At 33.8% G+C, this 10,833-nt stretch overlaps 1 protein-coding gene across 9 annotated transcripts in view; it reads left to right on the top strand.

Moving 5' to 3' along the window:
- The first annotated feature begins 10,256 nt into the window (after window positions 1-10,256).
- Window positions 10,257-10,833, top strand: part of mub (mushroom-body expressed) — a 160,999-nt gene continuing 160,422 nt past the window's right edge. For 4 of the 9 annotated variants that reach the window (XM_053748000.2, XM_053748006.2, XM_053748005.2 and 1 more), the window contains exon 1: window positions 10,257-10,591. The gene's annotated coding sequence lies outside the window, so the exon portion shown is untranslated. The remainder of the gene's footprint in view (window positions 10,592-10,833) is intronic. The other 5 variants (XM_053748003.2, XM_053748008.2, XM_053748009.1 and 2 more) reach the window with 3 other exon arrangements.

Here is a 10,833-nt window from a genome sequence, read left to right as displayed (position 1 = left end):
TTCTGGGTATTTCATGTACTAAGAATATTCGATACGATATTTTACAGATGTTTAAAAACAAAATGTTTTTTTAACCAAATCAGACAATTTTAGGACTAAAAGTATCTAGACGTTTTGAGACGAGAGATCATTTGTATAACCCCATCACAAATAAGTGTGTGTGGAAGTTCCTTTCTTTGAAACAATTGTAATAGTAGTTAAGACAATATACATCAGCTACCAATAATTAGGTCACATGTAGGATATTTCTAAAATAATCGCGTGTTCAAAATACGACAATGGATTTACTATCTCATTGTGGTGTCTGCACAAAGCGACACGCGTGATTGGGCTCCGCTCAGATGCGAAACATTCAGGTGTATCGATAAGCTCTGAAAATGTTCTTAATATTATCCAGATAGTAGCTTTTGAGATGTAGTGCTGGAGTAGAATTATAAAAAATAAGCTAGATAAACTAAAGACTCACGAAAAACTACTGGAAAAATTTAGATAAAAAAAATTAACGGAAATAGAAAATAGGAGGAAAAGAATGATTGGCCATACGATGTTGACACGATGCCTTATTTAAAACTATTCTCGAAGGAAAGAGAATATGAAGAAGTCCAGGAAGGCCGAGGAAAAGTAATGCGAAACCTAGGAAGTGTGAAAGCGCCTTCTCATACTAGCGCCACCTCATATAGTTATTAATTTATTTTATTTCTTAGCGATTTTCTATAGTACGATGTGGTCATAGTATACTTAGTAGGCAAAAGGAATTTAGTGGCCACCGTTTTCAATTTAGTCCACTGTAACTACATAGTGCATTGGGAAACTATAATACTTCTACTAAAATTATTTATCTAGTGTGGCATAATCTGAAAATATTTTTTAGTATGCGATTAAGCACTTTAACTGAAACAGAAAGCATAGATAGACAGATCCTGATAATGTATGTAGCCCTGAATGCAAATTTACATGATGAAAAAACAAGTGTTTGCAAGGCGAAGACTACATAATTTTAGCATATAATAATATATGACACAAATTTACATAAAATGTCATAAACATTTTGGCGATTTCAAAACAAAGTTAATATAAAATTCATCAATTTAAATAAAAATTAATGACGATATTATGAGCTAAATCATAAGATCAAAACCTACATCAATGACAGAAAAAATAATAAAATACGCATTATTTGGTTCTTACACCGATGATCAGAAAAATAATTATTTTAAATTACAAGATGCGAAAACGTAAAAGCATCGTAAAATCAAATAATCCCGCTTTTATCCTAAGTGTTGAACGAAAATATCACCTGCGGCTTAGACGTCATAAAATAAAACTAATCAAGTTTAATTTCTTAACTGTATTTGCGAGACATAACATTTTCCAAATATTTATTAATAACTTGACCGCGGTTTTGCCCGCGCGGATTTTTCGAGATTATAATTACTTTATGTCCTTCATCGTGCGAAATTTCAAAAAGTAGTAAATAAGGGTGTGGAAGTGACAAAACAAATCTCTGTCATTTGAGCGTATTCCTGGTTACTTCCTCAGCCGTTGGAAGCCAGGGCCTGCTTCCTACTTTTTCCTCTCCACTTCGCACATTCGTCGGCAACCCTGGTTATCAGGCCATTTACTGCTAGTTGCCAGGCTTGTTACTAAATATTTCACACATGTATCTGATGGTACGGGCTGATTTTATTTTCGTAAACATATTGTGTATAGTGTAATTTATATAAAAATATTCCAGGTATTGCCTACATATTGTTAATTTTACATAAACTAATTAAAAATAACTTATTTCGTCATTACTTTTTACAGGTGTGACGAAAGAAAATATTTCTATAGTAGATATGAGTTCAAAAGTGGCACAAAGTTATAACTAAGGATAAGAATTTATCAATAACTTAGCCCATATTTTGTACTTTTCACTGAAACTTGAGCAGAGGGTCATGTCAGTTTTTAAAACCTTAACTTTTCACTTCGACGTGTAAGAGAATATGAACTTTGTATCAATTCATATGCAGTGCAGCTGTTTATTCTTGAGTTAAGGTCTGTTTGTAACTGTGTCCGAGTCAATATTTCACTTTTACGGCGTTTACATTGTTGTTGTATTAAAATTCGAACTATGTTACCGAAATTCTGTTACGTACTACTTAGTCGACTATTGTGCGGTTATACATTGAAATAATTTACTATTCTCCTACTCGGATACTCTTTTGTATTGTCAAAAACAACATTTTACACGGAGCTAATAATGACAGTACCGTATTGTGACGTCACGGATTTTGGAGACAAAAAGCATTTCTAATATGATTTAACGAGGCCGAAAGAATTGTAGATTTCGTAATTAATTAAAGTAATAAAAAAAGTGAAATTTAATTATCCCGTACGAACATTTAAATACCTACTTATCATATATTACCTATTTTACCTATATTATATATTATAGTTATTTTTATCTACAATACATTTTATTTTTTGCCCAGTCGAATAAAGTTTCTCGTTACTGGAGAGCGTGACTACGTGAATGTCATGAAGTGAGCGTATCCACTATCCATTGCTACTGCACGTGTCGTAATAATCGGCCATAGCAATTCGACGCACAATGCAAACAAACATAGCACGTTCGTATGAAAATTAATCGTATACACACGGGCACGCATTCCTCAAAATCACATAAAACTAAGCGAAATAATTTTAATTGCCCTGCCGTTTGTGTCGTGTCTCGGAAAGTGTTAAGAGTTTGATAGCAAGCCACTTAAATTTGATCAAACGTTGTTGCGTAACAAATTCTGATTGCGGAAACTGAACTATCGAGCCCTAACAAACAACATTACGGCAAGTCCAAGCGAGCAAACAGTGTTTAATGCCAAACAATGAGTATGTTAACAAATTTTGCGTCGGGCCAGAAACATAAAGGAAATGTGATTACGTCGCAACCGGAAGTTAGTTTAAGTTGAGCGCCGGAGCATCCGCGCTACATCCGTATTTTGTGGACACACGGAACTTTATTATTACCCCCACCACGGTAATGTAAAAGCAGTGTTTTCTACCATTCGAGTTGTACTAGCAAGTCACGATGGTAGACCTTTTGAGAAATTTACATTATTTTCATATAATATGCGCCGGGGAATTCGATTCCGTATAATTTTTCAGCTTTTCTGCCATGTACAAAATTCAATCTAAATTCAACCAACATATTTTGTTTGATTAAGTAACAAACATATCTAAGTTACGCAATCATAATTATAATAATATTTCAAATTTAAATAAATTAGATGCAATTCGTATCGTGTGCCTGCAATTAATTTTCAAGGGATTTATATCGAGCAGCAGGCGTATGATAATGAGTAATATCAAGCAGACATGATCAGATTTCGTAGGTCCTAAGAAACACTTTAAGCATTTAACATTTAATTTAAAACATATACGAACGATATTTCAGAATTTGTATTTGATGAAGGAACAATGGAATCTCCGTAGAATCTGTTATTAAATAACTGTTATTATTCTTAGACGTTAGCATCACAAAACGAGTTGTCTGAATATTTCCTCAAATGAACGACGAGACGAAACTAAAGGAAAGACTAGGGAAATAATTCTTCTATAAAGTAAAAAAAAAAATTATATTCCATAAAGTAAATAATTTATTTTATATTCTATTAAATAATCTATATTTACTTCATTAGCTTTTTTCAGGAAATCGAATTCATTAATTATAATTTTATAATTAATTATGTTACGGGGACACCAATCCCCGTTTATATCCACTATATATATTAAATATTCTCTTTAATAGGAGTAAAACATTGAATTTTGTAATCCTGAATGCAATGCCGAGTAAATTTTAATTAAATGTTATGCTTTTGATCATATTGAATTGCATTCTGTCTGTCTGATATATACACGAAAAGCCCTTCAGGCATCATTCGTATAATAGGCGGTGGAATATTCGGAAAATTGAAAGTCTTGATTCTGAAGATAGATTTGAATTTGATTTGAAACAAATTAGAATGAAATCGATTATTGTCCTTCGATTCGATTCGTCATTTCTACGGATGTCTGTAGAAATTCGGAGCTTATGTCTCGATCACTTCTTGTCGAGTCGCAATACAACTATTTTATATATCTAGGTTTATTCCCAAAACAGGCAAATAAAATAACAATATAATGTCTCAATAGATGTTAATTATTGATTTCTACACAGGCATTAATACTATACTATAGGTAGTAATCATTTCATTAATACACTTTATTAATATACCTACCTATAGGTAGGTATCACTTTTTTATCTTATTTGAGCTGAAAGATACTGAATCAGTATGTGATAAGTCCATCTTTGCGCGTATTTTTTGTTACTTTAACACTTATTAAATAGTTAGGACTGGGAATGTTTACAAATATACTTTGCTTTTACAGTTATTTGTGCTATCATTTACGTATTTGTGTAAAGTATATAAAAGTATGGAAGAAGTCACTGGTTTTACTTACATTTTAATGGTGTATTAAAGAGTTGATCTATTAACTATCCACCGTATGCATTGAAAGGTGAAGAAACGTTATAACAACTTCCCTATTGATATTATGCTTTTATCATATGAGTAGCCAGGGTCCCAAATCCCACTCAGGTCAGATATGGCACGTTTTCAGACAATCAACAGGATCTTATTGAGACCATAAGCTCCAGATATAGTATCTTACAAGTAGGGCTACCGCTTTTATTAAAAAAATTAAACGGACATCTACTAAATGAATCGTGAAGAGCAAATTTACACTAATGATTATAAGATAGACCCTCTAGATTTCTATATGTTGTATGACGATACTAACTTAGTTACCTTTACCTAAATAAAAAAAACATTCAATGGAATTTCTCATTTTCAGAAGTCAATTAGAAATTTAACGAATTAATAATAAGTGCAAACGTTTGTATGTAATAAATACGTCATAATACCATACAACAATATGCTCCACTCCGTATCACGCGTCAGTTCTCCATCTTTCATTGAAAAATAAACATTTTAATGCTCCAAGTATCTAACATCTAAAACTTTGAGATACGGCAATGCTAACTCCAAACAGCAGAGTATTTCTGCCGAATTGACATCACACGTGACTTCGCATGACACGCGGGTTGTCACATCTCGGGCCCTGTATCCGTCGACATCCAGTCGACAGTAGTGGATGATTGATGGACTGCTATTCACACAATATCTATTCATCCTTACAAATTGATTCTACTCCATCAATATCATTTCAATTCGGAAATGGCGAAAGGTGTCTACGATATTTTATTATGTAACCTTCTTTTTTAGTTTTAATATAATGTGAAATAAACTTTACTTCGATAATATCTAATATGTAGAGACAAATCACACAGATTTAGTTAGCCCCAATGTGTAATGAGATGCTAACTCAAGGATATTATATTCTATAATATATACATAATGGTACTTGCTAACTGAATCTTAAGATAATGGCTGCTATGATCATCTACAATTAATTACAGTAACTCTGAAATTGGATAATATATAAGTAGGACCCCAGTTCGTCGAGGCATTTTAGTTGTATGTAGTGTAAATAACATGTCATCTTATCAAAAATATCACCACCATAATGTTCCTCAACTTGTCCCATTATATTTCTGGGGTCAGCACAATATGTCACAATTTATCTTTCTACAAGCCGCATCGCTCGCATCCACTCCTAACTCTTTCAGTTATCTCTGAAGCTGTCCATCCATCTTTATTTTTGTCTCCCTCTTACAAGAAATATGGCCTATTCAACATTCGTCCAATCACATGTTAGTCTTCTCATTATGTATCCGCCAAGTCAATCTATTACTTGTCACTTTTTTATTAATTAGCGTAACCATTTCTCACATGTACAAGCACATCGATCTACCCAAAATCATTACAAAGGTACTCATGTGACCATGGCATAAAAATGGAGAGTTTTTGTACGTGCGGTATATATACTGTACAATTTTTGTCGAATTCATCAGCGATTGAATGCATAAGTAATATGTTGAAATGAATGTAAATTTGTACTTTTGAAATTGAACAGATAAATGCATGTATCTAAAATACTATTTACAATAGAATTTTATGTGCGTTCGTAACCCAGCCCAGGTTCAACGGCCAGGTGATAAATTGTACGACTGCTTACAAACTATATAAATAAGACTTGTTTCACGTTGTTCTTCTGAAAATCAATTCGGTAGATAGGATAGCGCCCAGTTCTCGCAGTTTATTTCAGGAAACCCTGAAAAATACCATGTTTTGTTGAGATTACGCCAAACTTCGGGGAATAATATATAATAATACGTAACCCAGTATTTTAAAAATTTGAACCACCTCTGCCCAGGTGGTATAATTGGTGTACTGTTTATGCCTAGGTGAACAAACTGAATTTTTATAGACTCCTAATGCCTCTTCCAACTAAGTAGTGTACATTTTAATGTAGGTAACACGAAACGCAAAAGAAGTTTTGTATTTTGTATTTTTTTATTTGTGCTATAACTTTTACAGCAGTCAGCGCCGAGTTCGTAAAACTGAAAGATGGCACTTTCATGTGGTTTAACACATATTTGAACATTTTTCCATATGTAAAAAAGTATAAATCAAATTGGAAAAATAAATATAATATTCTATGTATAAGGTTGTAAAATTACACTTTTTTATTGAAAAAATCCACCCATTTCTTTTAAAGTGTAAACTACTTCCCCTGGATTATAGATTGATTTCGCCCAGGTGAAACAAAGGAGAATAAACCTGAAGTAAGAGAATGAAGAGCGCTGCTTCCGACCGATAAAAGAAAGCTGGAGTTAGTGGTCTAGTTTGCATTACCTATCTAATTGAAAAGGTTTACTATTTGCAACTCGAAACAGTTAAAATGCAAAACTTGCTGAGGTTGAACTTATGAAATTGAACGCCGAATATTTTAAATTTTAATTAGCTATTCACTCTTTGTATGTACTTTTAAGAGATAGTAGTTTAATTACAATTTAATTACATTTTAATGATATATGAAATGTATATTTATCTATGGCATTTCCGTAAAATATTTTAAAATGATTAATTATTTATAAAATAATACAATATCTTATCTAGCATAATTAATTTGGATTTTTACAATACTGGGTTGAGTGAAAATCTATTAAACAATTATCAATCCATTGCGTAGTTCCAAAGCTCTATATAGATAGGGACTGACAGCGGGAAGCGCTTTTCTTTTTTACTATGAAATGATAATAATGTCTTAGAGTTATAAAAGCACAGAATGCTATGGCAAAGAGCGCTAGTAAAACATACAATTGCCGTTAAATAACAGCGAAGTTCTAAGTTGAGTGTCGAACCAGTGTTGTTTTTCCCGTATCGCTGGAGTTCCAAGTTACGATTTCCTAGTAAGTACTCAATAAATGCCATTTTATTTTAACTAAGAAAAGGGGTTCAGTAGGTACTTTGTGTAATTATACGTAAAACGAGCTCTTTTCATTTAACAGGAAAAGCTACGAGTGAGTATTTTATGTTTAAAGTTTTACACGACGCATTTATAAAACTCTAAGAAGTACACCATTTTTGTTTGCAAAGGTTTGTCCAGCTTTGTTGTTTGATGATAAAACAATAGAAGGTATATACAATAAATACTTTTAAGCTATGCTCGTTTAAATTTTCAGCAAGGCCTGATTAAACTCATATTTTACAATTTCCAGTATATTTTTCTATTCTGTTATTGTGAATTTTAGAAATAAATGGAATTATACGCATACCTTTGCTTACTTTATTTTTAACTAAAACACGACCACGACAATGTCAACAAAATGCGAAAATGCGAACATAGTCGATGTTAAAGTTGTGTTTACACATCGCGCTTCGGCGGCTGCCGCCGGTGCACGCTCCATAATTCCCTAAAACGAGACCAACACGCGAGCTAAACATGACCGTATTTTGACAAACATTGTAAAAAACTTGAATATTAATAACATTTTCTAATTCGTATTGCATGCATATTGCATGGTGAATTATAAATATGTACATATTTTCCAATTTCAAAATAATTTTTTATAAAACTATTTTATATACAATAATATTAATGTGGATAGAAAGTATTGACACGAGTGATTTTTTTTTTCATAAATGATCACTACATATATAAATAAGTAATGATACGTATGTTAGTTTCAAACAAATGAAGACCACACGTGCCTCGTGTAATTTGTATCAAATACTAGTCGCAAAATGAGTGTGCGATTGATGGATTAATATAGTTTGAGGTCGGTAAGGGATGTTGCTGGTCGAATTATCGGAAACTACCCCCAACTTCTGGTAGTTGGGGTGTTTCTGGGATTATTTTGTTGGAATGTATACAAATACGCAAAATAGTTCTGCTTTCAAATAAACTTTCTGCGGTAACTACAGGATGTAAATGATGAGTATTGACTCATTTTAAACTCACAAGCACACCTACTTCTTGTTAATTACAAGTAATATGCTCGACTGACTTTTGTAAATGAAATATAGTATAGTGGTACCTATATGATTTAATTGGTACCGAATAAAATTGGGGTTAAGAAAATATTGAAAATTGCGGCTGGCATCAGTAGCTCAGTAGATAAGAACTGCTGCCCTCGATACGTAGGTATTGAACCTATCTACTTGTATAGTATAATCCAAATTATTTAATCTAATTTTAGAAATAACTCATAAAATTTTAATTCAAAAGCACGCGTGACACGTAAACAATGTGTCACGTGCCACAATCACCCAATGTTTTGAATCAAAATTTTATATGGTTGTGCGCGAAAACAATAATGAAATTACGTCATTCCTTCAATTCACATTTTAGGTCCGATACTTGTCTAAATGGTCTACTTTACCAATTGGTGTACTATTCCATTTGGCCACGACGAAATTACGACTTCTACTGCAGATCTCTTCTTCCAAAATCTTTTTCAAGGACTTCTTGAAAAGGCCAATCATTTTCCCTCTCCTATTTTATTTCTCTGTTGGCATCTTCTCAACCCCTCGTGTTTGGTTGTCCTTTTAATCTCAAATGTTTATTTATGGGAATTTAAAAACTTATATATAGTTGACTGACATCGATGTTATTATTTCGATGTTGATAGTATATTAATTTGCATTTTTGTTCCTATAGCTACAACAAACTCAGAGACAAATTATTTTAATTGTCCATTTACTAGTCTCGTAGTAGAACCTGATTGTGGCCATTATCACGAGTAATAGCTTGTAAATGGATTAGTCTGGCCAAGGAAATGCTCTTGTATCGTACAAATTGAAGCTATATTGTGTTAACTCTCTCTGATAACGAAAGAATAGAACGAAAGATAAGTTTTAACTTAGATTATTATTTTAGATCTTCAGTGGCTTTGAGTATACTAGAGTATTGGATTAGTAGTTGTGTTGTGTTTAATGGAATAATAAAAAATAAAAAATATATGGAAGGTCACACAAAAGAGTTATTTTGGGATTCCAAAATAACTCCTTTGTCTGTCCTTCCATATATTTTTATATAGTTCTATGAGTAACCAAGGTCTTGAGCATTTAATAGCACATTTTCCTGTGTGATAAAATTTGATTATTCGCCATAACAAAATAATAAGATCTGAAGTTATTTGAAAAGTTTGATTGGCTCAAATCTAATCGGCAATCGAAGGTCTTCTAGTTTTTCGAACTAATTTAATTTGAAGTATTTTTGAACAAAAAGCTGTCTATACAGAGCTCGTAAATTTTAAGTTTTAACTTGATGAAAGGAACAAAGCTGGAATGTTTCATAAAGCATCGTGTTACGTTTATTGTTCAGATATCCGCCTTCTCTAAAAACGTGCATTGAATGATGCGAACATTTTAGAATGCACAATACAAGCTCGTAACGTTGCATAATATGGCGCGCGTTCAGCCAAAGTATTCGTTATGGTATTTGCTACACCTAGCCAACACGGCGTATGTTTTTCGATATGACGCCGAACGTCAGGTGTTCATCTCGCAAATTCAAATGCAAAATCAGCTATAACCTTATAAAATTAGGTTCGAAATAGGAATGTGTCTAGGGAAGTTATTTGTGACGATCTGGAACTGTGTCGGTGTGAGCCCTCCCTCACGGCGAGAGCGTTGGCGGGCGCGGAGAGCACTTGAAACTCTGGCGAGGTGATCCGAACGCTGATATTCGCGGGAGAGGCGCCCTCTCGTGGCATCCCTCTTGCTCGCAGCGTGCAGACGCTAGGCGGGCGGGAGGCAGCGGGCGCCCGGCGTCACTCACGTCGGTTCGTTCTCCTGGATCGTGTGTCCGATCCTCTCCTCTCCACGACGTACGATCTCTCCGAACCCTCCCGGTACTAACTCGAGCGCGCTTACGCGATAAAAACATATCTTAAACCCTTTTGATTTATCTGCTCTAGTAAGTAATTAGATGTAATTTTAAAATTATCTCTTAGGGTCTGTAAGAACTAGTACTAAGACAGTTCGGATTGACGGAACTTTGAAGGTCGCCGGTGCGTAAGGGATTGTCCGGATTGAAAGTGCAAAGTGCCAAGAGTGACCGGCCCCGAGCCGCTGACTCCCATTTGCATCTGTCAAGTATTAGGTAAGTACCTGCTGAGTCTGCTTTTTAAAAGCTTCCCAGTTTTAAAGCACCCTAGAGTTTTCTTTCTCTGCGGCCCGCCAGACGTGATTGCTACACAAACAGAGGGTGGAAAGTTTAATTATTTTTACCTCCATTTTAATTTTGTTTCGCTAGCGCTGGGTATTAAGTTTTAGAATTTCCCGCTTTTGTTTTACTTTTGAATACTTTGGCTGCCCGATTCTTACGTTTCGTTACTCTCAAAA

This window comes from Plodia interpunctella, chromosome 7 (assembly GCF_027563975.2).
Source record: "Plodia interpunctella isolate USDA-ARS_2022_Savannah chromosome 7, ilPloInte3.2, whole genome shotgun sequence".
NCBI classification, from domain to species: Eukaryota; Metazoa; Arthropoda; class Insecta; order Lepidoptera; family Pyralidae; genus Plodia; species Plodia interpunctella.
This window is presented reverse-complemented; position numbering and strand designations above follow the sequence as displayed.